This window comes from Peromyscus californicus, unplaced genomic scaffold, assembly GCF_007827085.1.
Source record: "Peromyscus californicus insignis strain IS unplaced genomic scaffold, ASM782708v3 Scaffold_13__1_contigs__length_99412109, whole genome shotgun sequence".
NCBI lineage: Eukaryota > Metazoa > Chordata > Mammalia > Rodentia > Cricetidae > Peromyscus > Peromyscus californicus.
This window is the reverse complement of record NW_026294424.1, coordinates 46,580,052-46,605,666: the sequence shown is the minus strand read 5'-3', so window position 1 is coordinate 46,605,666 and position 25,615 is coordinate 46,580,052. Positions and strand designations below refer to the sequence as shown.

Here is a 25,615-nt window from a genome sequence, read left to right as displayed (position 1 = left end):
CTTTGCGCCTTTCCTGGAACTCGCTTTGGAGACCAGGCTGGCCTCGAACTCACAGAGATCCGCCTGGCTCTGCCTCCCGAGTGCTGGGATTAAAGGCGTGCGCCACCACCCGCCCGGCTCGAAGAGTCTTTTTAATCAGTTGATGTGTAAGAGCATGTGACACTGCCAGGATGGTGGGGTCCTAGGGTTGTCCTGTTTACAATAAATCTCCTGAATCCAACCTCTGTGTGCTGGATGATTTTATAGTTTGTGTGGGATGGTGCCCACCCTCAGCCTCCCCTCAGTGTTCAGATCTGACAGGATCTCTTGCTTCTACCATTCTGTTGCAGAAAACAGTGGATTCGTGTATGTTTGTGTCCGTACACATATATGTGCATATGTAGGTATCTTGTTTGCTAAAGCAGCTCAGTTTCAAACTCTTACAAATCGAAAACTTCTCTAAGATAGGAGCTCGGTGTTGGAGACCAAACTCTTGTTGAGCAGTGTGGTTGACACAAAACCAAGTCACCCAGACAGATGAAAAGAAATTGAAGGTTTGATTATCTGTATCAAAGGGTGAGTTCATAGTTAAAACTCTTCTTCCCAGTGGACACACTCAACTAGAGCAGGAAACTGTACCAGTTTACATGAATATTCTAGGAGATACAGAAGGGAACCCTTCTCTGTTCAGTTAGTATTATTTATCATAGTAACAAAATGGAGAGTCAAACAGCTTGTGATCATTCCAGTAGATTAATAGGAGCATTTTAGGGAGCTTATGACGAAAGTGTCAGCAAGCGAAGAACCCACCTTCGCCCCACTAGGGGACCATAGGAAAAAGATACAGCCAGCATTTAATGAAGGAGTTCAGACACTTCTCCTAAGGCCCTATGAGAACACCCCTGATAAGGGAATGTCTTTCTGGATGCTGTGAAAATAGGTTGCTCTGATTGATTGATAATAAAGCATTTGGCCTATGGCAAGGCAGCTTAGAGGCAGGCAGGAAATTCAGAGAGAGAGATAGGAAGAAGGCAGGGAAAAATGCCAGCAAGCCGCTGAAGGAGCAACATGTAATGGGACGCAGGTAAAGCCACGGAACACGTGGCGATACATAGATTAATAGTTGTGGGCTAATTTAAGATATAAGAGCTAGCTAGCTAAAGGCTTGAGTCATGGCCGTGCAGTTATAATTAATATAAGCCTCTGTGTGTTTACTTGGGGGATGAGAGTGGGAGAGATTTGTCCCAACGGCCAGCAGGCCGAGACACAGGAAAATTTTCCGACTGCACACCTCCAGTCAGACTTGTGTCTGAGGGCCCTGGGCAGTGCAGCAAGGCATCAGCACTGGGGAAAATGTCCAAACTGTTCATAGGGCAACACGGTCACAAACACAGAAAACCATTAGGAATCTTGGGAGTTCTATTAACAAGATAACGGGATAAGAAAAGATGGTAAAGACAAGGCAACATTAACAAACCAACTGTGCGTATATGGACAACGGGATTTCCATGTTTCGGTAACTCAAAGTCTGAAGACTCTAAGGGTAAAGTTCTAAGAACGTGGAAACTTACATACTAAAATTGTAACCAGATGCAGCGAGTTCACAACCAGGTCATGACTCGGGCAGGGAGAGCATGGACCATTACGAGAAGCCTTCAAACAAGGGGAGTGTGGAGATTTTATTCTTAGACCTCACAGCAAGACCCTGTCCTCAAAAATAATAAAGGCAAATGGAATTGGTGTGGTGGCTTGTGCCCAGCAGAGGTAGAGGCAGGCAGATCTCTGAGTTTGAGGCCAGCCTGGTCTATGTAGTGAATTCCAAACTAGCCAGGACTATACATTGAGATCCTGTTTCTAAGAGGGTGGAGGTGTGGCCAAACTGAGATACTTTTCTATGAGGGCTGACCTGGAATTCAGGCTGGTCTCAATCCCTTGACCTCCTACCTCCACCTTCTGAGTGCTCAGGTTACAGGCCTGTGCTACCATGTGGCCAAGAAGTATATTCTAAAAGAGGAGTTGAGGGTTTGTTTATTTAGGGTTCTTTAATGGTTGGCATACACAAAGACGAGCATCATCAGTTTTTCTAAAGTTCACATGGATGTGTCTTGAGATGTTGGTACACATTTGAGGTGAGAAACACAAATCCTGGAGTTGGTCCCCAACTGGGTCTGGCCTGCGCATGCTTGTCATCCCGGCAACTGGGATATGAGTCATGAGAGCCAAGGGTAGTGATGGCTATGTTTAAGAAAGCAAAACAAAACCTCCAGGAGCCTACCCTATAGTTTTGTGGCGCATGTGGACATGGACACACTGCTTCACGGAGGCTGGGGGGCGACTCTGGCATCTGTACCGATAGGGAATTCATCTGTCTTTGTTGTTCATCTCTTGGGACCTCTGCGGTCAATTATGAAATGTTAACTATTTTTAATATTTTAAAGAAATGGGGTGTGTTCACGTGAGTGCACGTGTGTCTGTCAGAGGTCTTCCAGTGTCATTCCTCATCCTTTATTGTCCTGGGGTTCCCAGGTTAGGTCATGCTGTCTGGCCAGCAAGCCCCCATAGCTTAAAAAAAAATTTTTTTTTTTTAAAATTATGTGTATGAGGGGCTACACCACCAATGTGGAGGTCAGAGATAACCCACCATGTGGGTCCCGGGGAACGAACCCAGGGCCTTGGGCTTGACAGCAAGCACATTACTGGCTGGGCCATCTTGCCGCTTTTCTTTTTTCTCTTTTTTTTTTTTTTTTTTTTTGAGACAAGGTCTCACTGTTTACACTAGGCTGGCCTCGAACTCGCAGAGATTTGCCTGTCTCTGCCTCCCTCCCAAGTGCTGGGATCGAAGGCGTGTGCCACCCGTGCCTGCCTTTTTTTTGTTGTTGTTTCTTAGATGTTGATCTTGGATCCTGTTGTCGCCCTTAATGATTGACCTGCTCTGGGGCAGAGCGCTGCTGACTTGCAAAGCCAGCATTGTCCACCAGATGGAGACAAAACACTCCAGTGAAAAGGGCTCCACACAAACCCCGATTTCAATGCCAACTCCCAACTTACGTAATAGACCGATCGGGACAAAAATGTAGCAAGAGCCAAGCATGCGCACCTGTTAATCCCAGAATTTAGGAGGGTGAGGCAGAAGGATTGCCAGTTTTAGTCTAGCCGGGACTACACAGCATGACCCTATCCAAAAAAGGAAACGGTAGGTGAAATTATTCTTGACCCTGTTGCTTGCCCTCCGTTAGAAATTCTTATCATCATGCCGGGAACTGGCTTAAAAATAACTCGTGGCTACAGCTGTATCTTAATTCACCTACTTAAGTGAAATTTTGTCTACAGGTATCATTTTCCTTGTTAGGCTGTCAAAAAACAGACCAGAAAAAACCCACTTTAAAATGGGACCCTGTATGTAAAATGAATAAAAAACAAATGGGACCCTATGTGTGGCTTCCTCGCGCCCCCCCACACTCCCACTCCCCACACTCCCATACCCCCCCCCCCCCCGCCCCTCTTTCTCCTGAACCCACGGTCTTGCTCATGTAGGCTAAGCACGTGCTCACGTTTTAACCTCCATGCTTTTTTAAGGTGCCCATCCCCACTCCCTTTCCAGGCTCCTTGGTAACTTGAACTATCTGTCCCTTTGTCCCCTTGTAGGTAAGTGGAGATGGCCAAAGAGATGTAGGTGAAAGCCACTCCAAAAGCCTCTGCTCAAGAACTTTTGCTCCCGTACCCTCCCTCCTGTCCTCTGCCCCATCCTCCCGAGGTGCAGCAGCTGTCGCCGTCCCTGAGATGACAAGTGTAAGAACAAAGACCACTAAGGCAGGCAGAGAGGCTCAGGGGTCCCTTCTTGGTGACCACTCTGCGCAGTGACTATGTCTGTGGGGATTATGGAGGTGTGAACTTGGTTTTGAGGTATGAGAGCCACTGCTGGGCAGCCTTCTGTTTGCGGATAAAATTATCCCTACGCAATCCATCACCGATGTTAGCACGTTGGGTTGCCTCCGTGCAGGGCGGTGCGCATGCAGAGTGAGGAATGTGTTGTTGCGAAGCGCCTACCTGGGACCACAGGAAACAGGAGGTCCCAGGAAACAGGAGGCAGAGCCATCGAGGGTCTGGGCTGCGCATGCGTCAGCACAGGTGGCGACCTCCCTAAGAGAGGCGTGCCTTCCAGAAGCAGCCAGTCCTGCATGGTACATCTCCCCCCACCCCACAAGCTAACAGATGGAAAGAAACTACACATTTCAACCCCTGATGGAAACCAGACCTTTAAGTTTATGGTAAGCCAACAGGAGGTGACCAGGACTGGGGAGGTGTGGACCAGAGGGTGGGACACACACACATCATATACACCACACACATAATTATACACACACACACAGCCACCCAGTATTGCCCAACCATGAACCACATGGAACTTCTAAACCTGGGATGACAGATGGCCTTCTCACCTGGCTCTCTGCTCCTGTGTCTGCGGCTGAGGACTCTGGTGTCTCAGGGCACATGCGCAGGTATTCGGGATGCCCACTACACTGTGTCGACCTCTACCAGCGCAGCAAATGTCCGGTAACTCTGCTTCACTTTGACACCTCGGCTCAATCTTCCTCTCTCTCCTGTGTGTTCACCTAAACTGCTGCTGCCAACCTCAGGTGGCTCCTTTTGTTCTCTTGGGGGGGGGGGGGGGGGGGGATATAAGTTTCTGACCTTTGGACCTTGATTTCCAATTAAGTGTATTGTCAAATATTAATGCCACAACTGGTAGATGAGCTTTAAAATAGAAATTTGTGTTGCAAGAATATCTTAATTATTTTGAGATAGGGTCTCATTGTGAAGCCCTGGCTGGCCTGGGACTCTGTATGTAGACCAGGCTGGCCTTGGACACACAGAAATCTGCCTGCCTTTGCCTCCCAGGTGCTGGGATTAAAGGTGTGCCCCTCCACATCTGGCTATTTATTATTAATTTTTTTGGCTATTTTTTTAAACTATATTTGGGGAGGAAACATTCGTGAGTGGAGTTCGGAGGGCAGCTTGTGGGAATTGGTTCTCCTACCATGTGGGTCCCAGGGCAGAAAACATAGTTTGATGAAGCCCATTGATTATAGAGTGAATTTCTTTTAAGCAGAACTATTCAAAGAAAATAAGTAACCCTAAACCATTCCCTTACTTTACCTTATCACAGCCTGTGATTTCTTCCAGGTAGGATCCAGGTCAAGTTCCACTGACCGTTGCTGTGACCAAATGCACAGACAGCTGAGGACGGGGAGGCATCTACCTCAAGAGCAGCCTACACTGGGTGCAGTGCAGTGATACATGTCACCCCCAGCACACAGTGTCCTCCCCAGACACTAACGCTGGAAAACTGAGGTTCATCACCCCAGCACACAGTGTCCTCCCAGACACTAACGCTGGAAAAACTGAGGGTCATCACCCCAGCACACAGTGTCCTTCCAGACACTAACGCTGGAAAACTGAGGGTCATCAGGCCACAAATTTCCCATCTTACCTACTTACCTACTTGAGGGTCTTTCAACCTTTCCTCCTCCATCTCCTCCCCCCTCCTCCTCCTCCTCTCCTTCAGGCTGCCAGCATCTCTCTGCTTGGGCCCTGCATTGCTCTCTGATGCCAGGCTTTGTACACTTCCCTGACTCTGCCTGCTCCGTGCAGCCACTAGACAACTTTATCTAAAACCTCCACCTGACCGTGAGGCTCCCCACACCACCACGGTCTCATGTAGCTGAAGCTACCTGGAACCCACCCTGCGGCTGAGGCTAGCCTTAACTATTGATCCTCCTGCATCTGCCTCTCACCCGCTACGACACCATGCCTGACTCACCATGTGGCTTTTTTGCCTAGAGACTTTCTAGAGGTTTTTCATTTTATGTTAATGAGTCAACCCTATTTAAAATTTTTAAAGATTTAAGTGTGCAAGCGTTTGCCTGCATGCATGTATGTGTACCACATGCATGTTGTGGCGGCAGATCCCTGGGATTGGAATTATAGATGGTTGTGGACACCATGTAGATGCTGGGAACCAAACCCAGTTCCTCTGCAAGAGCAGTAAGTGCTCCTAACAGTTGAGCCGTCTCTCCAGGCCTTACCCCCATTTTTTAAAAAAAACTAATAAATTGCATTTGGAGAGGACAGCTTTAGGTTTACAGCAAAACTGAGCAATAAGGAGAAATTCTCCGAAGTTCTCCGTCCCCCTCCATTGTGAAGGACAGCTCCAAAGTTCTCCACCCCCTCCATTGTGAAGGACAGCTCCAAAGTTCTCCATCCCCCTCCATTGTGAAGGACAGCTCCAAAGTTCTCCACCCCCCTCCATTGTGAAGGACAGCTCCAAAGTTCTCCACCCCCTCCATTGTGAAGGAGAGCTCCAAAGTTCTCGGCTCTCCTTCACTGCATTGGCGTGCTCCCTCCATTATTCATTTGGTGCTTGACGTTGAAACACAAGGACTGGTGTGGTAAACATCCTTCCACTGAGCTGCAGCCCGCCCCCAGCACTGGCGTTTTCCTCCTCTTCTTCTTCCATCCCTTGCATTCCCACCTTTACTTGCATACCACATGTATCCTATTACCCTTCTCACTCCCCCTTTAAAGCCTTTGTTCTCCTTTCATGGGCCCCTTTCGAGTTTCTACTCACACTTCCACATAAATACACCAACACACAAATTAGAAGTTAGGATTATGAGCCGGGCGGTGGTGGCGCACGCCTTTAATCCCCAGCACTCGGGAGGCAGAGCCAGCCAAGGCCCCTTTCCTCTACCTGAGGCTGAAAGTGTAGAACTGTTTGTGACATTCCTCATATATATCTCAGCACCTGGTGACCTGAGTTTGATCCCCAGGACCCATATGGTAGAAGGAAAGAATTGGTTCCTACATATGCAGGCCATGGTACACATGTAACCACATACACACACACACCACACTAAGGAAAACATCCTGTGTCATTCTGCTGTGGTCAGGACTGATGAACTCTCTTCCCTTTCTGGTATTAATGACTTGCATCTTTTTTTTTCTTGGTTAACCAGGAGAGAGGGCTGCTTTATCTTTTCAGAGAGCCCGAATTTCTCTATCACTTTCCTGTTTCCTGTGTCATCGATTTTCGCTTTTTTTTTTCTTTTGCTGGCTTTGGGCTTACATTCTGATCGGTTGGTTTGGTTGTTTTTGTTCGTTTGCAGACAGGATTTTATGGAGCCCTGGCGGGTCTCAAACATGCTATGTAGATGAGTGCTGAGATAACAGGCCTGTGCCACCGTGTCCCAGTTAGTGTCACAGTGGGGATCAAACCCCTGGTGGCTCTGGGCATACTAAGCAAGGCTTACATCCTTAGCCTTCTCTCCTATACTCCTCCCCCCTCCCCAAGTGCATGCTGGGACTGCAGGCCCCTGTATGGCCAGGCTTCTGTTTTCTTGCATGTGCTGTTCAGTGGTGCAGATCCCTCCCTACCTCTGTTTTTGGTGTACCAAACAAATTGCAATAAACTGTATTTTCATTCAGTTTAAAATATTCTGTGGTAATATTGTTTGTGCTTTAACAAATAAATCTTGCTTTAAGATCAGAGTACAGAAGAGGCCAGGCAGTGGTGACACACCACCTTTAATCCCAGCACCTTGGGAGGAGGAAACAGGAAGTGCATATGGCGGGGCAGAGAGAGGAAATGATAAGGCAGGGTGGAGACAGGAGCTTGGGCTCTTTCAGGCTGAGGATTCTCAGTAGAGACAAGAACTCTAGTGGCTGGCTGCTCTGCTTTGCTGATCTCTCAGCTTTCACCCTGATATCTGACTCTGGGTTTTTATTATCAAGACCAATTAGACCCTTTCTCATCCCCGGCCATCTTGGTGGCTGGTCTTGGTTAGGGGCTGTCCCGCACCTAAGGCAGGAAGATGGTGGCCGCAAAGACAACGGAAAATGTCCCAGGAGACGATCAACTCTAGACTCCAACTTGTTATGAAAAAATGGAAAGTATGCGCTGGGATAGAAACAGACTTTGAAGATGAACAGACAGGGCAAAGCGAAGTTGACTATCCTTGCCAACAATTGCCCAGCTTTGAGGAAATCTGGACTAGAACACTATGCCGTGTTGGCCAGAACTGATGGCCATCACTACAATGGCAATAATATTGAGTTGGGCACAGCATGTGGGAAATACTAAGAGTATGCACACTGGCTAGCATTGACCCAGGTGATGCTGATGTTATCAGAAGCATGCCAGAACAAAGTTTTATTTAAAACCAGAAGTAAAAAGTAAAAAGTAAACCAAGAAGTTTTCCTTTAATAAAACTTTGCCAGGGCTCTTTAAAAAAAAAAAAAAAAAAAAAGATTAGAATTCAATGCCACATCATTCAGTTTTCTCTTGAGACTTCTTTGACCCAATGTGCTATTTAGAAATATATTGGGATTTTTTGTGTTGTTTCTTTGTGTTTTTTGCAGTGGGAAGCCTAAGATAATCTTGGACTTTGTGGACTCAAACAAATCTTCCTGTCTCTAAGCTTGCAAGTAGCTGCGTCCAAAGGCGTGTACCACCAGCTTAGAAGTGTGGTATGTGATTGTCAACTATTTGGAGGTTTCCCGGCTCTGTTTCTGTTGTTCCTGGTTTAATTCACTTATATCTGAGAGGATATGTCTGTCTGCTTTCAGACGGGGTCTTGCTAACAGCCCAAGCTGGCTTCCAGCTCACAGTTCCTGTGTCTCTGCCTCCTGAGTGCTGGGATGAGAGGTATACACCACCACGCCAGGCGCTGAGGCCTATTTTGTAGGACTTTTGTTTTTCAACTTGCTAAAGGGTGTTTTTCGGTCTAAAATGTGACTTCAGTGAGGTTCTGAGTTTGAGAATAATGTTCCCCCGCACTTGACGGGTGGCTCTGCAAATGTCAGCAGATCCCGATGAGTAATGATGTCGGCTGGGTTGCAGTTGGCCTTGTGCATTTTCTGCTTGATCAGTCAATCACTGTTAGGCGGCACTAGCATATCTATCCAGCTCTAATGGACTCATCCTTTCCGTGTTTGGGTTAAATGGATTTTCTGTCCTCTCAGATATTTTGACTCCCTGCTGTGCAGCTTGATCATATTAATGACTATTAGGTCTTTTTGGTTAATAGACTACAGTTGTTTCGTGACATGCTCCTCTTTGCCCCTGATCGTTTTCCTCACACCAACTGACTCTGCCGCTGGAAGCTGGGAGCTTGCTCCCTTCAAGCCCTATCCCTGAAGTCTCCCGTCCTCTGGGAGGCTGATGGATTATCTTCGGCCTCTGAGGCTGGTTTGCAAGAGGTGCTGGATCCCACAGAACAGCCGTCGGGAACTAGCCACCAAGGGTCACGTGTCCAGTCAGAAACCGTGCCCTCCAACTCTTTAGCTCTTCTTCACAGTTTAGTCATGAACCTCCCAAAACCGTCCTTTGCTGTTCCGCTAAACTTCGTACTTGGCGACACCGCTTGCACTTCGGCCCTAGCGGCTAATATCTTTTTTCTATTTTCAGTAGACTTTTTCTTTGTACAAACATTTTCGCTGATCCAACACCTCCTGCAGCTCCTGGCCAACTCTGGATCCTCCCATACTCCCCCGAGCTGGAGCTGAGGTCAGAGAAGCCCGGGACAGCCACGAAGCCAGCGTCCCCCGGGGTCCTCGCGCCCCAACCACCACAGTTAAGGATTCTGATACGTTACCAAACCGCCACGCGGAAAGGAATTGCAATTTGAACTCCTACCAGAAATCACAAAAAGGTAAAGGTAGCCTGAAAGCCATACTCAAATTACCTGCTACCATCCAGGATGCCAAGCTGACAAGAGTCCAAGGGGCCTGGCTCCTCCCACTAGAACGCATGGATTCCCTTCTTTTCAGGCCGGCCTCCCTGCCTGCAGGGGTGACTGAAGTCCAGAGCTTTGCTGAGTCGCCACGGAGAGTAAATCTCCAATGGTGTGCCAGTGCGTTGTGAATCACACTTGCAGTAAGTCCTTCCCCTGAACCGTTCACTCCAAGATTCGTGTGTCCATGCGTGTGCCTGTCTGTGCACATGTGTGTGGAGGCCAGGGGTCATCCTCGGGTGGTGTTTCTCGGGAGCTGTCTATCTCGCTCTTGAGACAGTCTTCCATAAGGACCTGGAACTCACCAATAAAGATAGGCAGGCAGGCCACCAAACCCTGGGAACTGTCCTGCCTCTACCTCCCCAGCACTGGGGTTACAAGTGTGTGCCACCAAGCCTGACTTTTTACGTGCATCTGGGGGTCACTTGAGTCCTCAGTTTGCTGACTGAACTCTCTCCCCATCCTGCTGTTCAGGGCTTTTAAGAACTCAGCAGAGGAACAAGATGCCTTACATCTTGCTGACTTAGTCTCTCTCTCTCTCTCCTCTCTCTCTCTCTCTCTCTCTCTCTCCTCTCTCTCTCTCTCTCTCTCTCTCTTTCTCTCTCTCTCTCAAGTTCATAAACAATTGTGTGTCTATGAGTGAGTATGTATAATGTATATATAAGTATGTGTATGAGTGAATGTGTGTCTGAGTGAATGTGTGTGTATGAGTGAGTGTCTGTGTATGAATGTGTGTGGGAGTGTGTTTGTGAGTGTATGTGCTTCAGTGCCCTTGGAGGCTAGAAGAGGATGGTAAGATTCCCTGGAGCTGTAGTTACAGGCAGTTATGGTCTCCTCAACGTGGCTGCTAGGAGTCAGACTGTGGTCTAGAAAAGCAACACGCTTTCTTTTTTTTTTTTTTTTTTTTTTTTTGGTTTTTCGAGACAGGGTTTCTCTGTGTAGCCTTTGCGCCTTTCCTGGAACTCGCTTTGGAGACCAGGCTGGCCTCGAACTCACAGAGATCCGCCTGCCTCTGCCTCCTGAGTGCTGGGATTAAAGGCGTGCGCCACCACCGCCCGGCGCAACACGCTTTCTTAAGCCTGAGTCATGCCACTGCCCTGGTCTTGCTATGTAGTCCAGACCGATCTTGAACTCAGGTTGATCCTCCTGCCTCAGCCTCCCGTGGTAGGATTACAGGATGAGGCACCAAGGCTGCTCATTCACTTGGGTTTTCTCATGTTTGCTGGAAAGCTAACACATCAGGCTCTTGCTTCCAAAATTGCGCTGCTGTTTCTCCTTGCAGGGCCTACTTATGCAGAGTCTGACCCTTCAGAGTCCATCTCTGTACTGTTATGTCAGGGGGGTTTTAGTTGGGGAGTTGAAGTAAATGTCCACATTCATTCTTTGAGGACTGGTGGGGAGACATCCTCAAACCTCTTATGCACATCTAATTCACTGTTTGGTCTGCTGTCCTGACGCCCTTAGGCCAACACTCAGTTCATCTTCTGTTGCTTGTGACTGAAGGGAAGAGGGCCCCAGCACTGGGCTCACACGCTCAGGTGGTCCGTAATTGTATGCCGCTGCTATATGTATCACAAATTCTTTTTTTAAAATATTTATTTATTTATTATGTATACAATATTCTGCCTGCGGGCCAGAAAAGGGCACCCAGATCTCATTATTGATGGTTGTGAGTCACCATGTGGTTGCTGGGAATTGAACTACCCATATATTGTGACTTCATTGCAGGCTGGACTGCTGTGGCCAAAGGTTGATGAGTCTTGCAAATATTCTGTAACTCTGGATGCCCAGTGGAGTCACAGCCTTATGCCAACTGAGGATACTCTCCTTAACAAGGCCCCATGCTGGCAAATAATGGGTGGCTGCTCCACTAATCCCCATCACTGTAACTAAGGCAGAGACTTGCAGAAATGGAGCACAGAAGCAGTTGTGCCTGGGAAGAGGGTGCCAGGAAACGGCAGGAGGCACAGAGCTGCAGGTGAAATGCTGTGGAGGGGAGCTCAGGGCCGTGCAAGTGGAGCGAGAGGCAGTGGGAGAGGGTTGGTGGGGGTGGTTGGGATTCTGTCTGTCATCTATCTATAGGAAGGAAAACACGAAAATGACTTTGATTAGGTAAGTTGTTTGCAAGGTGCTTCTGACCTTGTCAATATAGTGGGGGTAAAATGATCGGCCAGGCTGGCGATGATGTCAGAGCCAGCAGTGGCCAAGTTAGGGCTCTGGGCTGTAGTGGAGGCAGTGAAGAATGGCCTCACAGGAGAGACAGCCCTGGAATGACCCTGCTCACTGTGCCTCAGCTACAATGATTTGTCTTTCCAAACTCAGGCCTTTGTACATGCCATTCCCTTTCACATGGAATGTTTTCTAACACAATTTAATTTGCCCTCTTCTAGCCTTTCTCCTGGTCTTATTTATTAATTAAAACAAAATCCTTATATTCTGATTTAAATAAACTTTTTTATATATTTTGATTATATTCTTTCTCTCTCCCCCAAGTGCTTTCAAAGGACCATCCTTACTTTCCTTAACTACCCAAATTCATGTTCTTAAAATCAAAAATAAGAAAATAAACAAACAATAAAACCCAAAGACAAAAAGTTCCAAACCATAACAAAATAAAGCACACAAAATATTTTGCAGTCTGTTTTGGGTTGACCAACTACTCCTGGGCATAGGCCCTGGCCTGGAGTGTTGTTGTTATACCCAGCTTCACTCCATTGGAGAGAAACAATTTTCCCTTTCCCATCAGCTGTCAATTGCAAACAGCCTTTGGTCAGGGGTGGGACTTTTGTATACTTCCCCTTCTCAGTGCTGGATTTCCGCTGGTTTGAACCTGTGACGATCTTATGCTGTCACAGTCTCTGAGTTCCTATGTGGATCAGTCCTATTGTGTCTGGTAGATGCCATTTTTTTTTTTTAGAGTCTTCCATCACCTCTGCCTCTTACAATCTTTCTGCCTCCTCTTCTGCATAGATCCCTGGACCTTGAGGAGAAGGATGTGATAAACTCATCCCATTTAGGGCTGACTGCTCCAAAGTCATTCACACTCTGCACATTTCCAGGCCTTATTTTAAATATGCCATCCTTAGTAGATTCCCCAGGCTAACACAGTCCTTCATGCTATTCTCTTCTAAGGGACCCCAAGCCTTGCCCTTTTTTGTGCTTACTTTCCCCCCACCTTCTCTACTAGACCCTGAGCTCCAATAAGGTGGGAAATAGACCCTATTCCCCCCCCCTTTGTGTTTTTTTTCTCTTTCTTTGCATAAAGACCACTACAGTGCCTAGACTATAACAGATGCTTAATGTGCAATTATGACTCATTAGATGTATGGCTGAAAGGACAAATGCATATATCCCATAAGTATTGATCTGAAGGGGACCTTGGCAGATATCTACCATGAAAGCTTTCCATTTTTGGAAGAAGACATTGAATTCAAGATGTGAAGCAACCTAAGCCAGATGAAGAGAAACAACGTTTAAAAACACCCTGTTGGTGGCAGAACCCATTTGGTTTTAGTTTCAGATAATGTTGAAGGTAGATTTAATGTGGCGGTCAGAGCAAAAGATTCTGGAGTCATCAGCATAGGTTAGCAATATGACTGTGGACAAACCTCAGCATTTCAGTTTTCTCACCTGTATATTGGCTATAAAAAGACTCCACACCTTGTCAGTGGGCATGAAAAATACATGAGCTATTCTAGGAAAATCCCTTAAATATTGGCAGTATAAAAAGTGTTCAATGAATCTCTGTCCTGAGTATCACACCTCTAGTGCCACCATCATTTTCAGGCAATGAGCATATTTGCAGATGTCCAGTGGTACTATCTTACGGTGTATAGGCAAGCATGACTCATATTTATGGGTATCTTATTTTCTTAAAAGTCAAAAGTCCCTTAAGAGGCAATGGGAGCCCTAGTCACATTGTCCTCTCTGCACTGTTTGCCAATTAATAAAAAGAAAAGTAAAACACGGACTCAGCTTTCCTACAACTCAATACTGATCTTAAAAACACCGCTGCCAACATTTGTGTAAGTAGTCTCAATGGTCACTGCAGAGAGAGGAGTTTTTGTTAGCAATTAGTTGCTCTCTTCCTTTGGCAGTTCCACGCCTGGGTTGGAAGAACAGTTCTGTCCCCTTGCAAAGAAGCATGTGCTTTAAGGTAGCTCAACTTGGGTCCTCATTTTCTTGCAACTTATTGTCAGTGACTGTATTGCCCCAGGAAGTGCAAGTAGGAGAAATGGACGTTAGCAAAGCTCTCCCTACCGACTGTGCTGTTGGAAACTCTTTCCCTGATTTCATACTCAGTTGATGATCTAACAACCCTGTTTACTATGCTATATTTATAGAGAAGGTCACAGAGACACAGCAAATGTGGATAAACTGCCTAAGATCATCCAGGGCGGATGTGATACATGATGCGCGTGAACCAAGGTGTCTAATCTAGAAGAACTCCTATTCTATATGATGGATCACCAGAAACACTGCTATGTTAGGTGACTGGTGGGGATATGTGAAGCCCAAACATGTACTGGGGTGCTTGAGTCTAAATTACTGGACTTGAAGAAGTCCTCCTTGAATTCCAAGACACGTGGAATGGTGCTCTTCTATCTCGCTAGTCTTCTGGGAGGGGGTCTCCTGTGTCTCTTGCTCTCCTCCACAATCACTCCCTCCTTTATGTTTCCCCCACTCACTGCTTCACAAAAGGCCCAGTCTCTAGCATCTGTATAGTCTATGCAGCTGACAATTGCGACGTGGGAAGAACTATCACCAAGCCGTAAGTTCACGAGCATTCAGACTGAACATGCTGTATGTGATTAACCAAAGATCCGTTTGAGGATTTGCTTCTCCTGTCTCTCCTCTTTCCACCCCCTCAAATATCTGTAAATAGACTCTGACCCAGGGATGATTCTTCATCCCGGCAACACTTTTACTGCTTTAATGGAGAGGAAAAAGGTAAATTCTGAAGCCGCCAAAGAAAGCAATACTCCTAACCAAAAGAAAATCTATTCTGCCCAGTTATAAACATGTAATAAATCACCTATACAATGAGCCCAATCTTCATTCTGAACGTTGGCAACGCTGCACTTTCTTCTTGGCCTGGTGAGGGGGGAGAATGGAGAGCCAACACCTCTGCCCTTGAGAGTGGAAGGTGGCAAGTATTGATCGCCTGTGCTTAGAGCACTTCTGGGGTACTGGTGATGTGCTCAATTAGTGCTTTTGGAATTATGTCCAGGCTTGACTTTATAAACAGAAGCAAGACTTAGCCTTTGGGTTTCAGATGAGAAAACCACTCACCCTTTCAGTTTCTCTGGTCTCTGACTTAAGAATTTTAATGATTTTGAAATTACACTGTGACAGGTTGAGCTTCTTTGTGGAGGGTGGTGAAGGACATAATTACTCCCGTTTCAGAAAATATCTGGTATTTCATGAGGGAAAATGTCAACATTGGTACGTCTGATGGTTTCATTTTACATGTGTGAAAACAGAGGCAAAATGTCTGTGGTTTGAGGAGAGTAATTGTATAGATCAGTGTCAGCACTTTCCCTCAAACACACTGTTAAAATCATAATTAAAACTTCTACACCTGGTAGACAGTGAGCAGACTCTGTGCTTGGAGCCTGGTGCCTTTAAGAAGTTCTCAGGTTCAGCGACTTGTGTGGCTGTTTCTGCTTCTTCTTACCCATTCCCTGTCTGCTCCCTTGTTTTCTCTACCCCCACCTCCACCTTTTAAACTTGCACTCCGTGTTTTCTTCATTCCTCTTCTGGGCTATGCCAAATCTTGCGCCTAGTAACAATTTCGGCTGGCACATGGGACCTAGACTGGGGTCTAGTACTTCGTTCTATGTTTCTTGGGTCTTGTTGCAGTTTCAAGGTTACTGAAGGACAAAGAGGTGTCAGATGACACAGGGGAAGTGTCACCAGTGGGGAGATGAGCATCATCACTTTCATCTGGCCCCAGGATGAGGCTGGCACAGAGGGTGGGCATCAATCACTCAGCTGACATTCATTGAGCACCTACTAGGTGCAAAACAGCAGATCAGGTCCTGAGGAGGCTCCTCTTTTTTTTATTTTTGAATAAATTTATTTATTTATTTATTTTACATCCCAGCCACAGTTTCTCTCCTCTCCTCCCATTCTCTCCCCCAAGCCCCTCTCTGTCCCCCCCCCCCCCAGTCCACTCTCCCTCTGTCTCTGTATGGAAAAGGGCAGGTCTCCCATGAGCATCAACAAAATCTGGCATATCAAGATGCGGCAAGACTAAGCATCTCCCCACACATGAAGGCTGGGCAGAGCGACCCAGCAGGAGGAGTAGAGTCCCAAAAGCCTATAAAAAGAGTCGAGGACAGCCCCTGTTCCCACTGTTAGGACTCCCACAAGAGGACCAAGCTACACAACTGTAACACACATGCAGAGTGCCTACGTCAGTCACATGTAGGCTCCCTGGCTGTCAGTTCAGTCTCTGTAAGTACCCATGGAGGCTCTTTTTATCATGGTGACCGGATAAGATTGATTTTGGAAAAACTAACATACTAACCACAAATACATGGTAAGGGCATTTCTGACACACTTTTTCAAAGATCTTAGAAGAGCCATGTGGGACGTGGAGGAGAAAAAAAAAAAGGAAGCTTTAATGCTTACCATGGGCTGTATCGGCCTGACCTGAAAACAGACTATTCTTTGTCTTTTTCGGTAACTGCATATCAGTTTTAGAAATTAGTTTTCTAACTCCCAAGTTGGGGAAAATACAACTAGCAAGCTCTGTATGACTTGCACAGGACGGTGCCAACATATTATGATATTTGATCATCGTTAGCTCTGTTACAATTGTCGTCTGCATTGGCTCCAAGTCCATCGTCTTCCTAGAATTCTTATCACCGACTTCAGGTAGTTTATCAGTACTTTTCTAACATCACACTTTACTACTGATAGCAGAGGACAGAACTAAAAAGGAGAAAGCTGGACACGGCAGCCATGAAGTGCAGGTTTTTTTTTTTTTTTTCTTTTAGAATGCTCTTTGTTGACTGTTCCTGGACAAATGTAAGGTGTGTTCACACAGCTCTGCAGTTAAGCCTGGAAGACATTCTCTGGACATGGAAGACGTTCTACTCTTCTTTGTACCGGATGCTCCAAACTGCCCTGTGCATTTTGATATGCATTGCTCTCAACTGGTAGAGACTGTAGATCATATTTCAGAGACCACCAAAGGAAGATGTCTCAGAATAAGGAGTGAGCTCATGCAGACTAAGTCGCTAAGAAACCACAACTCACTTGGGACACAGGTAGAAGGTGACCAGATCTGCTCCTACACTCACGATGAAATGCATTTTCAAAAAAATGAGAACAGCAAAGGGAAGACCTGAGAGGTAGCAGTAGGGGTGAGAAAGTATATATATTATGGTATACTCATGTACTTAGGTCTTGTATCTTTTCTTCAGCTTACAAAGTGAACATTTCCTAGCACCCAGACTCCAGTACCATTTCACTCAAAAACATTTTCTCCAGATGAGGCACTGTGGAGACTCCTGGATCTTCCCTTTCATCAGAAACAGATCCCTTTTATGCTCACATGTTCCTGATGTAGTTTATAAGGTCAAGGAAGTGAGAAATAAAGAGAGGGGTCAGGAAGGAAACCCTCACACACACGATTCTTCTGTATCATAGAAGTGAGTCCCCCTCACTGCAAGCCTTTTATGAACAGAACTGACCCTCACTAGAAGCTAGTGCAGGGTGCTACAAACATACAAGACCTGGTCCCTCTCACTGGCTCCTCTCAAGGCAAAGAAGAGGCATGCAAACTTGGATGCATTTCTGCCTTCTTCTCCACCACGACACGTAAATAAGATGCGTCTTTGTGTTGGGGAGCAAGAATGGGAAGCACTCAGGCTTTGGAGCCATACTGCCTGGTCCACAGCCAGCATCTTTCTAACTTGTAATTAATATGACCACAGGGAATTTTCTAAGCACCCTGAAGGCTCAGTGTCCCTACCTGTCTAATGGGGGCTGATAAGACTTCTTACTTGCCAGGGCAGACTTCATGGTGCAGGCTGTGTCCAGCAGCCCAACACTTGGTAACTACTTGAGGACTTTTCCTTGGGTGGATGTCATTCCTATCACCAGTTTTCAATCTACCCGATGCATCTTGACAAATGCTTCACATGAAGCATGTCCCTTCATCCTTATTTCTATCTGGTCCCCTTTGTAGCTTTTCTGCTTGGAGTTGTCTCCTTAGCATCGCAGGAACGGTTTTCCCTTTCTAGCTCTCCAAGTCTGATGTCACTGGTGTTTCCTGGGTCATGTGAGTGTTGGCTAGCTTGGGGCAGAGGTGCTTGCTGCTCGTTTATTGTACCTTATCACTCCTTGTGCTCACCATGCCAGGCATGTCTGGGTGCTTGGCAGTACTGACTGATCTGGCCTTCTGGCTCTGCAGGGATTTCCCCACGAGTCCGAGTCCCTTTTCAGGTGTCTTGATTCCAGCCTTTCTCATTCATCTCACTCCTCTTTGGATATGGTGCTGAGAGCCGAGCATCATATAACAGTCCAGATCTTGTCAGTGCGGAGAACGTTGGATACATTCTGCCATGGAAAACGGAGCTCCGTATTTTGTAGTGGTGAGGTCTTGGCAGCTTTTCTCACTGCTGTTTCTCCCACCTGCATCTGGCCAAATAGACTCGCTGAAGCAAAATTTTCCTCACACAATTGCAGTTGATCATATAGGAGTTTACTTTTGTCCCTGGTAAATGAAGTTTCCTTGGCTCTGTGCCCAAGTTTCTATTTGTCGGAGTGTCTCAGAGCTTTCATTCTGACATCTATTATGTGAACTCTCTCTTATCTTCACTCCACTTGTACCTAGTTAACCTGTAGGATTCACGGACCTTCCTTCAAGGAACTGGAGAGGCTGTGGAGGCAAAAGGAGCCTGTGGCATCCAGTGCAGATTTCCTACATTGCTGTTTATAAGAAGCATGCTCAGAATTACCCACAACAGCAATGGCCAGTGATTCTTAGTACATGGATGGCTCTTTCTTAAGAGGTCTGGATAAATCAGCTCACTTAATATTCAGGAACAGCCTACATGACAACTATTATCATTACCATAAATATGTGGCCATTAGATACAGAATAAGAGAGAAGTCCAATGATTTACCCAGGACACTTAGACAATGTTTGGAGACACCAAGAGAGGATCTGAACTCCTGTCTTCAGGTCTACAGTGACTTTTTTCTTGATTCTTCTTTTAGATACCAACCCATTAGTACCCCCTGCTTATGATTCTTACTTCCTAGTTATAATACCTCCTGGTTACAGGCATCTTTGACTATTGGTAAAAATATTTCACTTCAGTGAACCATGCTATTCTCAAAGACAGCACAGTGCATTTTATCCAATATTTTGACTAAGTTAAGATTTCTTCTGAGGGCTGTGGATATAGCTAAGTAGTAGAGCACTTAACCTAGCCTAGCATGTGTGATGCCCTGGGCTCAGTCCTCAACCAGTGAGTATGGAGAAGATTTACTTTAGTTAGGGCACTTTATTGATACTTTTTGTGAACAATATTTGAAGGGACAAAAATGTGTTCTTGAAGGTGGAGGCAGTGTGTGTGTGTGTGTGTGTGTGTGTGTGTGTGTGTGTGTGTGTGTGTGTGTATGTGACACATGTTGATGTTTTTGTCCCAGAGGGTAACATCTTGAGTTTTGAATGCAATTTTTTAAAATGACACAGGGACAATAGTTTTTAATGCCCCTGATTAAGAGCTTGTGTTGAGGATGGAATGCATTTAGAATGCAGTGGCTGACTGGAAATAGTTTAACAGCATTTGCACAGTTATCTTCTGGCCCATGCGGATAGGGAATTATCAATCAGAAACAGTCTTCTGGCCAGAGAGTCATCAGAGGACCTAGTGACATTTACTATGCCCAACTTCAAGTTGGCCTCTCAGTTCATGAGTACTAGCCAGTGGAGAGTCGTTCTGGACTCACAGTTACAGTTACACACAATTCTTTAGATGGCAGGTATCCTGATTCTGTTTCTGTTGCTATGATAAAACACCTCCAAAAAAGCGACTTTGAAAGAGAAATAGTTCGCTTGGCTCACACTTCCCCGTGACAGCCCATCATTGTGGGGGATGTCAGGCAGGAATTGGAACTGCTAGTCACATCACACAGTAGGAGAGAAATGCTTGCATGCAAACCTAGCTGCTCCAGTCTTAAGATATCCAGGACCCAAACCCAGTGAATGGTACCACCCACTTTGAGGTTGTATCTTCCCACATCAGGTAATACAGCCAAGATAATGTCCTCCATGGAGATGCCCACAAGCCCAACCTGATCCAAATGATCACACAATGAGACTTTCTTCCCAGGTGATTCTGTACTGGGTCAAGTTGCCAATGCAAATCAAATAGCACAGATAGGCACGGCTAAAGTAAGTAACCAGTGAATTATTCTCACTCCCTGAGTTCCCTACAGCTGAGAAGGCCTGGAAAGTCTTGGGAGTATAAGGAGCTGAAGGACACCAAACATGGCTGAAGCAGCATTTTTTTTTCTTTTTTTGTTTTTTTGAGACACGATTTCTCTGTGTAACTTTGTGCCTTTCCTGGATCTCGCTCTGTAGAACAGGCTGGCCTCGAACTCACAAAGATCCGCCTGCCTCTGCCTCCCGAGTGCTGGGATTAAAGGCGTGCGCTACCACCACCCGACTTGAAGCAGCATTTCTAAGCCCAAAACCTAGTGAGTGATTTTAAATGGCACATAGACAGAGACACACACTTTGAAGTTTTAAGCAATGTCTAAAATATAACTACTTTATAAAATAAATTATCTCATGGTTACTGCTTAAGATTAGGCAGAGTGAGATGTAAGAGTCAAACTGAATTTTATTTAAAGAAAAACATTCACTGAACTATAATAATATAGGTAGTTTGTATATTGGCAAAAGTCATATCAATGATGTATAAATGAATAGGATTCGAAGAATATTGGTTTAAGGCAATGTTCATTAAACTGTAGTGTTGTTGTATATAAATGGCAGCAGATATTCTTTTCATGTTCATTGTGTTTTCAAAGATCAAACTGGGCTTGTAGCCAGAGTAGGTGCAGTCACTCAATGTAAAGAAAAATTAATTATAGAGGGCAAGAAGAATGGAAGATTCTAGAGTCATTACTCTTCAGTAGAATGACAGGATGGTCCTTGTAGTACACACACACACACACACACACACACACACACACACACACGCACACACGCACACATATACATTAACACACACACACAGACAGAGAGATAAAGAGACAGACAGAGACAGAGATCACTCTGATTATTTAAATAAAATAGTAATGTGTTTTTATAATTTTATGTTACTTTAACTCACCTGTTCCCAGCTTTTGGCTTTTAATTACAGGTCAATTCTAGATTTTTTTTTGTAAGAAATAAAATACAAGGCAGCTTCACTTTCAGCAGTGACATGTATTAGCGAGCACTTGCTGTGTAACATACTATCCAAAAATTCAGTACTCAAAGTAGTATCTTATGTCTCTCCTGAGTCTATGGTTCTGCAGTCCGGTCTTGTTTTATCTGGGTGCAGGCAGAGTTTTAGGTAGCTTATGGTTGGTTTTCACTTGATTCCTGGCTAGGCGTCACCTGTGTTGAAGGAGATGGTAGGCCCACATGTCTGGGCTTCTTCTTATGACATGAACGAACCAAAGACTCCAGAGCTGGCACAATGCTTCTTTGGACAAATGGGTATATCAAAGCAAGTGGCATGGCCAGGTTAGATGAATGCTGTTGAAATTACATTGCGAATGGGGGGAGGTTATTGCGGAGGGCAGTATTATGGCCATTTTTCACAGTCTCTTCCAACCACCTGGCCAATACATCACCTTGGGCAAGTCACTGCAGTCACTTCCGCAGGCCTTAGCATCATCATGTGTAACAAGGTGGTGATGTACTAGCCCTTCAGCTGTCATACAAAGAGAACTCGTCACAAAATACACACCACGAGTACGAACCACTTAGCCTACTTCTAGTGCAAAGAAAAGCCCCATAAATGGCAGAGGCTCTTTTATTATTAATAAAAGGAAGATAAGCAAATGGCGCAAATGCTGAGTAGCTTGTGATTAAAAAAGAAACAAAAGCAGGAGAGAAAGCAGACCCATTGTAGTGAAATATGAGCTTACCCTCCAAATCTACAACAGCTTTGCAATAAAATGTATTTGTTCGTCACCGGTTGATGGCTTTTGAAATCATTTATTTTTATTGTCTAACAAAGGGCACTTTCTGGAGTGCCTCATTATCCATAGAAACACTTTAGCATCCGCACCAACCCCTGTGCTCCAATGTGGGTGCTGGCAGTACCTCTTAGTGATAATTTTCGAGTTAAGTATTATGCATCAGGTAAATGATTGTGCATATAAATGGTCATTTTAGAGTGTGCATTAGCAGGTAGAAATGGACAATCTTCTCCAAGAAATATTCAACTTTTCCCCCCTACAGTTAACTACTTCTAGTAAGATTGGAGAGCATGCTGTGTTGTTGTCCAAAGTCAGATTAAAAAGAATAATAATAAAGGTCTTCAAACTATTAGTTAGCTCTTCCAAGGAAGGACTCAATACATTTTGTGTTTCCTCCATCCCCCTACTATATAGCCTCACATACGTTTATGGTGTAATTTGAGTAACGCAGGTAAAAGAAACCCCACTAACAGGAAAGGGCCATTTAGAACTTGTGGTTTTAACCCTTTGCGCACATTGTTTTAAAGTACAGACACAGACCAGAATAGCATGCAGCCTCTAGCAAATGGACTTCTTTGCTCCTTTTTCCTCCTATGGGCTCTGGAAAGCGTGGACTCGGTGTTCCTTTAAATCTCAGGGACTTGCAAGTAGAGAGTGCTTAATAAAATGAATGTGTTGTCAGAGAGAACAGTGGTCCTCATGTATATATGTTTTTAGAGGCCACCCTTTAACCCAAATCCTCCCGCCAAGACTGTTTCCCACTGTTTCCCCCCCGAGGCTTCCCTGCTTGTGGTTTGTGGAGCATAGGTATCCAATCCAGGACACAACTTTCAGAATTGTAGATGATTCCCTAGGAAAGTAGTCTATGCAATCCTGCATAAGGGGTATTTACTCACGTCTCACTTCTTATTTGTGTCCCAAGATGTCCCAGTGGTCATGATAATGACTGCTTTCTCTGCTAGCACACTCCCTCTGGAGGCAAACTCCGTACAGATGTGTAACTGTGTCTTGTCACTTATGCACCTCAAAATGCCTATTAACTAGCTAGGCACTGAGATGCCCCCAAATTCTTCAGTGGTCTGAAGACCCTGCCCAAACCCCACCTTGCAGGAGTTGATTGACTGGTGTTGAGGCAGCAGAGCAGTTGGCATATTGGTAGTGACTTGAGGTGTTCGCCTGTGGTCCCTGTTTTGAGCCTTCCCCTCTGGGCTCTACTCCTTGCCCCTGTTTTTAACATGTGGGTTTTGAACCTCAATATTACCATTCTTCTTTATCTGACATTGTTTTTTCTGAGGAAGCTGGCAAATAAGAGCACTATGGCCCTTGGCTCTTCCCCATGCCCCACAAAGGTGTGTCCGGCATAAGGCCACGGTACTTCCTGTCTATGGAAAACACACTTTCAATGGAACAGATTTCTTTAATTTCTTTCTTTGTTTCTTTGTTTACACTTACATATCCTTATCAGATTATGTAAACAACAATCACAGAAAAATGAAAAGAATCTACATTTTGCATCCTTGCACAAGTCAGCCAATTTCCTTGTCTACAAATGAAAACTCAGAAGTATTTAGAGGCAGTGGAGAGGTCAAAATTACTTGAAATAGTTTGATTAGTCCTCTAGAGTCATATGCCAGCACCCTGGTGACACATTTTTCCTATTTCATAAGTAGGGTGCTCATAGTGAGGACCAGTATGCATTTCTTTGTGGGAGTGTGCACCACAGAAACTCACACAGAGATCATCGAAGCCTGACTTTGCTGTCAACCCTCTCCTAGCAAACAAAGCCTCCTCTGCTACAGGCCAGGGCAGGGGTATAGACAGCATCTTCTGACTTGTTGTGTAGACAAAGCTGTCATTGGACTCTTGTTCTTCCTGCTTCTGTCTCACAAGTGCTGGGATTTTAGGAGTGTAGCATCACGCCCAAGTTGTTTTCTCTTTTCATGCTACCCTGCTCTACTGTTAATATTCACAAACTTCTTGTACTTTAAACAGTACCTCATGGCTTGTGTTTACCCTACTCTACCTTTGCAGCTGCTTCTTGCATTACATGTTCTTCCAAGAAGACTTTTATTTATATACTTTCAGGCATTAGTAGTATGAATTTTGCAGTTCTAGTAGATGCAATCCAGGCTTTTCCTATCACATGCTTCTAGACAGGTGCTCTACCCCCAAACTACACCCCTAGCCTTACATTACAACTTTTCCTTTATTGACAGGACTTTAGGAAACCAGAAGGAACACAAGAAATAAAGACTATTTGCATTTACATAGGTCAAATAAGTCATTTGAAGCAATTTCTAAAATAGAGAGAAAGAAACCACCAGTTTAAAAGGTAGCTCTGTCAATGTCTATGCTGTGCTTGTGAGAAAAAGGTGACCAAGTTGTAGGATACCAGAGGGGTGGAAGCGGAGACCTGCTGTGTGTGCACACACCCATTGCACATCTCAAGACTTCTGGAAACTAAGGTAGGTCCTGGGAGCACAGCTGTGCTCTCCAGCTGTTCTACAGTTGTAAAGCTCAGAGCAGTGGTTTTTTAGAGACCAGAGAAGAAAATGTCCTAGCTCAGAAAATCTTAATACTCCAGATGTGTACAGTGAAGGCTAAGCCTTGCTACTCATGGTGTTTGAGCTATGACTCCCAGTGTGGCTAGCCTTGACAGTGAGACAGTTGCCTGTGATTCTGGATTCTCCACTCCCAAAGGCTCTATGAGGTGAGAGGATCCTATCAGCTGCCTGTGTTAGTTGTCATCCATGTGGTCATGAAATGAATGAGATTCTGGGGGTTATACATTCTCTTCTAGTAGGTAGATTTGTAAATGGGATTCAAGGGGATTTTAATATTCATTATTTATGCATAACCTGAGGCCATTTGCTATATGCACAATTTGAGAAAAGCAACAGAAAGATAAAAAAGTGTCACCAGAAATCAGAATGAACTCAACAACAGATGAGAATCTTCTCTTATATGAAAAAGTGTGTGTGTGTGTTGGGGGGGGGGCTTCCTGCCTCCCAGGGTGGCCTTCCATCTTTACCAGTAAATAATACAGGGTTTTCCCATAATTACCTGCTAGACTGGAAGAGCTTCTTGGGGTCCATTTCTGTCTATTGGGTAAATGATATGTTTCCTAATGGCATTTTTACCCAACAGTGAAGCTTGTGAACTAATGATATATATAGCTAGGCCTCTCTAGGAAGCTGTGTGTAGGCAGCAGTTACTTTTATAAAGTTATATGCTAGGCTCCGTGTTACAAGATTCCAGAGAGACAACATTTGTATTTAGTATTACCCGAGAAAATAAACACTTTGTAAGAACATTCTTAGGGTATTTTCACAGGATGTCTAAAGAGGCCACGTGTTGGGCAAAGTGCCATCTTTAGCCTGTGGCATCCTATCTGGAAGGCAGCTGCTTTTTGCAACTATGAAAGACATGTCCCAGTTAGTCTGGGGAGATCACATGAGGAGTCTCAAATGGAAACCTGGATTATTGGTTTAGGAGTGTTGGATGGGAGTGTGATTTAGATTCCCAAGGCAACCCCAGGGTCATGGAAAAAGATCTTAAGAGGAGTCCTATGGCTTGGGCTAGAATTCTGGAGTAGTTCTTTTTCCTTCCTGGACTTTGCTGTC

At 45.2% G+C, this 25,615-nt stretch overlaps 1 protein-coding gene and 1 long non-coding RNA gene across 4 annotated transcripts in view; both read left to right on the top strand.

The window, feature by feature from the left end:
- The window catches only part of Ppargc1a (PPARG coactivator 1 alpha), a 682,761-nt gene that overhangs the window by 285,622 nt on the left and 371,524 nt on the right, over positions 1 to 25,615 (top strand). The window lies entirely within an intron of this gene.
- Positions 3,064 to 5,275, top strand: LOC128108415 (uncharacterized). The gene is made up of 3 exons (XR_008217462.1): positions 3,064 to 3,172; positions 3,625 to 4,616; positions 5,164 to 5,275. It is a non-coding gene; the product is annotated as an uncharacterized LOC128108415 (long non-coding RNA).